At 48.2% G+C, this 5,484-nt stretch overlaps 1 non-coding gene across 1 annotated transcript; it reads left to right on the top strand.

The window, feature by feature from the left end:
- The first annotated feature begins 673 nt into the window (after positions 1-673).
- On the top strand, positions 674-745 carry Trnap-ugg (transfer RNA proline (anticodon UGG)). The gene has a single exon. It is a non-coding gene; the product is annotated as a tRNA-Pro (tRNA).
- Positions 746-5,484: the final 4,739 nt, after the last annotated feature.

Here is a 5,484-nt window from a genome sequence, read left to right as displayed (position 1 = left end):
AAAGTGAAGCACTATGTTAGTAATATCACTCTTAGTTCTGATACCTTATATATGTTCAACAAAGGAGGGAAAAATGAAAAGCCAATACACACATAATTACGGGAAACAAAACAATCATCGTATCTATCTGTCATCAACATAAGTAAAATGGGATTCTCACAGAAATTAATTGGTGCCTCATGCCAATCTAAGGCGCAAGAAGATGTAGATGTTCACAATGACGGGATTAAATATCTTGTGGTATGTTGCGTAAGGTCAAAGAATTTGAAACAACCGGCACACGTTAACCTGTGCTGATGTAAAGTTGATTTTTTTTTGTTGAAACAACGATATCTTGTAACGCTACGGAAGTGTGAAGATATGAACAATGAAGATACAATCTTTGAAAGTGCTGAGTCTAATATAAATTTATGGAGATTAGTTTCATATGAAAAGTTATGACATTTATGTTTCGATCGACATGCAAGAGTGAGAAATCCAGGTTTTGGTATACTGAGTGGAGTAAGACATCCAGAAAATAAATCATACAAATCTTTAAGTTCGAGAAAAAGAACGGATACCAAAAGCTTGTTCTTAAATTAAAGCAAAACAATAAATCATATCACAAAAACACAGTAAATTAGAAAATTATGGACTCACTCAAAACCAGTAAATTCTTTTACTAGTTCCGTGCGGCTCAGTGGTCTAGGGGTATGATTCCTGCTTTGGGTGCAGGAGGTCCCGGGTTCAAATCCCGGCTGAGCCCTTAATATTTTACTTAACTTTTTTAAGCTGTATTGTTTCATTTGTTCGAAAACTCAAACAGAAATTCCTTTTAGATGCGTGCATAACCTTATAAAAGAAGTAAGTTCGGCGCTAGCGGCCGTGCGAAGCGGAGGTCCGATACTTCCGCCTGTGCGGCGTGTGCGAGTGTTTGTTTACTTGTGGACTTAGTCTGCACACGGGCTAGTAACACCGATCATGGCGAACAAGTACAGGAAAACTACATTACGATTCAATTTCTGCAAAGACTACGAACGACCAAAGGCTTTAGCAGTGGAACGATTCATTCGAGAGGACGTCAAGATACCGCCAAACGATATTGTCGGAATTCATCTGTCCATCGTTAATCCCACGGTGTGTGTTAAGATGGTAAATGACGCGGCGTGTGAGAAAATTCTACAGGCGACAAAAGCAGGTCTCCGATTTTGCCATAGTGACGGGAATGTCGGCACGGTAACTGTAGAACATGCTGGTCTGGGTATACGGACAATACGTGTTTTTGAGCTGCCATTTGAGCTCCCGGCTGACGAAGTTATCGAGGCTTTTAAGTCATACGGCACAGTACATGGTCACACAGCAGAACGCTGGACACAATTCGCCACATACCCCGTTCTTAACGGAGTGCGGCAGATCACTATTGATCTTCAGAAGCATGTACCGTCCTATCTGACAATTGGTGGTTGTCGGGCGGTGGTGATTTACGATGGTCAACCACGTACATGTTCTGGATGTGGCCAGGAGGGACACCTCAGGTCGAACTGTATGCAACGGCGGATTACGCAACTGCCTTCAGATGTGCGGGAGCCGTCGCCGGCGATGACAGTACTACCGATCACCTATGCCAATGCCCTCACTGCGTCCGCTGATGACCGAAAGGACACAGTCTCGGTGGAAGATCAAGATGGCATTCTCCGAAACCTTGTCGCAGACGTCGGGATGACAGAGCATGCTGCTCCGTCGAACATACAATCTACGGCGACAACATCAGATGAGACCGAACTCCCACCCAGCACACCGATAGTACGAGAAGCACTTCCAGCCACTACGGATGCTGTTCCGTCTGAAACGCACTCTGAGACATCATTAGTTTCGACCGAACTCCCGCCAAGTTCAACGATGGGACTCGAAATACTTCCAGTTCCTACGGATGCTTTTCTGTCGGGCAGCCGTGATTCCCTGCAATCTGAGGACACGGACGGAAGATCACGCAAACAGCGTTCCCCGAAAAGGAGGAAACGGCGGCGTCGCACGACATCTCCTCGGGATGACTCCCCTTGCCCCGACGACGATGTGCCTGTGGACCAAGACGACACAACAGCCTCTACGAAACAGGATGAGGCACTGGGAACTGTTCGATCCGACCCACAGCGGTCTGTCACATTGACGGTACCGGGACGTGGTGATGCTGAAGAGAAATCACAGCCAGTTGGCTCTCCAGACGCAGATGCTGTGGCTATGGACACGAATATATCACAGCCTGAAAAGATGTGGTATGAGGATATTGAGGAGGCGCCGGACGTCATACAGAGGCAGCCGGCACTCACGAAGACGGACTAATAATTGCTGAAGGTGAAGGGAGAGGGGCGAGAGAACGTCTTCTAACTCAGCCCCCGGCGCCGGTGCAGGGAGATGTTGTTGCGCCTCGACAGAGTGGGATTCAACGCCATGCGAACCGTATTGCGACATTAAATATCAATGACGTGCGTTCACCGGCCAAAATACACCTATTGAAGGAAACGGTTTGGGCATCTGATGTGGATATTGCTTTGCTGCAGGAAGTCCACATAGCTGCACTCCCATACATCGCAGGCTACCAATCCTATTCGTCACATGGAGATTACAATGGGAGTGGGGTGGCAGTTTACGTGCGAGATGGCTTCCCAGTGGAAAACGTGTGTTATCTTCCGTTGGCCAGGGGAATGGCTTTCACGACGTTTGGGACACGCATCATCAATCTTTATGCACCGTCGGGAAACAATCGGGGGCGGGAAAGGGCGCGATTTTATGCAGAAGACATTGCTCCACTGTTCCATGGACGTTCTGAATGTGTAATAATTGGTGGAGATTTCAACTGTGTTCTCAGCCAGGAAGACCAATGGCCGCAAGCAAACATCAGCCAGGAGTTGCGAATCGTTGTCAACGACCTTGTACTTAGTGACACGTGGGAATTACGACATGGAGCTGCACCGGGATACACCTATGTGACAAGTCATTCGGCGAGCAGATTAGATCGCATTTATATCTCACGGGCTCATGCAAATGGTGTCCAGGACGCGGAACGCTGGCCATTGGCATTTTCCGATCACAGCACTTACATCTGTACGGTGCTTCTGCCCCGTAGAGAGGTGTGGAACAGTAAGGCCCCGTGGAAACTAAACATTCAACATCTACATGATCCTGAATGCCGTCAACGGATCCTTGAGACATGGACGATGTGCGAGCGAAGGGTTGGAAGGTATGCGACGAAGCTTGATTGGTGGCTGACTTGTGCTAAACCGGCGCTTCGCCGTACGTTCATCTCATATAGCAGGGAAATGGCAGAATGGCGCCGCCGTACTACCGACTTTTATTTTGCAGCACTGCGCGACCTGGATGATGGCCCGCCGGGACAGGACATCTGGATCGAACGCAAAAGGATCAAAGCTAAACTAGTGGCTTTAGCTCGGAAACATCTTCAGGGAACCATGGTACGCGCCAGATGTCACGATACAATAAGGCACGAGATTCCTTCCATGCACCACGTCGTGAATGAACGAAAGCACCGACGACGCGTTTTGGTACGGGAGTTAATCACCCGCGAAGACCGAAGAGTGACGCGTCAAGCGGACATTGTCTCTGCATTCGTCGACCATTACCAACACATCTATCGGGAAGAAGCAGCCTCTTTCGATGACCTCGACCGTATAGCCACGTCCGTCTCCCGTACACTGACGGTGGAAGCCGCGGGAACCTTACTGGAAGCCATTAGCTGTGAGGAAGTACATGATGCGATCGCACAAGGTGCGTTGAATCGGTCCCCAGGCACTGATGGGCTTCCTGCTGAATTCTATCGCGAATTTCGCAACGAAATGGCACCGCGATGGACGGAAATGTACAACGAGATGTTAAATTCCGATGCGCCTATTCCACCGGCTTTTATGGAAGGCCTCCTGGTGCCAGTACATAAACCGAAGCCAGGAATTACGGTCACACATTATCGCCCCATCACCCTGCTTAATGCCGACTATAAGATCTTTGCACGGTTGCTAGCGTCCCGATGTCGTATGTTCATTCGTAGCGTTCTCTCTCCGGAACAGACGACACCGGGTGGATCGGTGAATGTGCAAACAGCTACTGGCGAATGCCGTGATGTGATAGCGCTGGCGGAGGAGTGCCGGCTTAAAGCGGCGATGGTGGCGGTTGATTTTGACAGTGATTTTGATAAGGTGCGCCACAACTATCTGTATGCTGTACTGGAACAAATGGGTTTTCCAGACCGTTTTACTGGTCTCATTAGAAGGATTTACGGGGGCGCACAATCCTTGGTACAGGTTAATCGGCGTATAGCAGGGCCCATTCAAATTCGACGATCCATTCGCCAGGGCTGCCCTCTTTCGATGCTGCTGTTCGCGATAGCGTTGGAACCATCAATTGGGAGGCTCACCAATTCTCTTTCTGGGATGGAACTACGGGGCTACACCTTCAAATGTCGTGCCTATGCGGACGACCTCCTGCTGCTCGTTCGTTCTGAGGAAGAGGTGAAGACGGTCCTTGAACTGTTGTTGGACCACAGTGTGATCGCGGGTAGTGCAGTGAACATGAACAAATCGGCGGCAATGCCGGTGGGAAGGGGCCTTACGCCGGTGGGAAGGGGCCTTACGCCGGAAGAAATCAGTCCGTTTGCTTATGTGCAACGATTCCGGTTTCTTCACAATCTGTGTACCCTGTCTACGATTTATTGACAAAATGGTACAGTGTGACATATTTTTGAATAGAATGTACGTGGTTCCAGTTCAAAAATTTAATCTCTACGCCGTATTTCCTACATCTGTGGCGATACATAAAACATGTACCCTCAGCAAAAACTACCCTACGATGTTAGAAAACATTGTTTGAAACAATCAGAAATGGTTAATTCGGGTGAGCAAGATAAATGGAACACTCTGTATATGGACTCTCTGGAAACGTCTGTGGACGCATCTTATTATCACACAGTGCGGTGTGTGGACCAGACAGACAGCTTTCCTCACTTTACACATGGATTCCCACTTCTCTGATAAGGACGCTTGAAGCAGTCCGTAGGTACAAAGGATTCCTATAGAAACAGATTGTATAAAAGAAAGTATGCCGGCCGAAGTGGCCGCGCGGTTCTGGCGCTGCAGTCTGGAACCGCGAGACCGCTACGGTCGCAGGTTCGAATCCTGCCTCGGGCATGGATGTGTGTGATGTCCTTAGGTTAGTTAGGTTTAACTAGTTCTAAGTTCTAGGGGACTAATGACCTCAGCAGTTGAGTCCCATAGTGCTCAGAGCCATTTGAACCAAAAGAAAGTATGGTGACAAAAAATATTACATTTGTTTAATTACGGCATTTATAAATAATTTCAGGCGGAAAGTCTAGTCGGAGTACTGCTTTCTGCGCATGCGACCGTTTTTGCCGTCTAGTGCACATGGGTAGATTCATGGAAGTTTAGAACTGGTCTCTTTCTGTATGCGGACTCTGTAACTACTAACACTCTTAGTATC

The sequence above is a fragment of the Schistocerca serialis genome, chromosome 4 (assembly GCF_023864345.2).
Source record: "Schistocerca serialis cubense isolate TAMUIC-IGC-003099 chromosome 4, iqSchSeri2.2, whole genome shotgun sequence".
Taxonomy (NCBI): domain Eukaryota; kingdom Metazoa; phylum Arthropoda; class Insecta; order Orthoptera; family Acrididae; genus Schistocerca; species Schistocerca serialis.
Note: the sequence above shows the minus strand (reverse complement) of the source record. Positions and strands in the feature narration are given on the sequence as shown.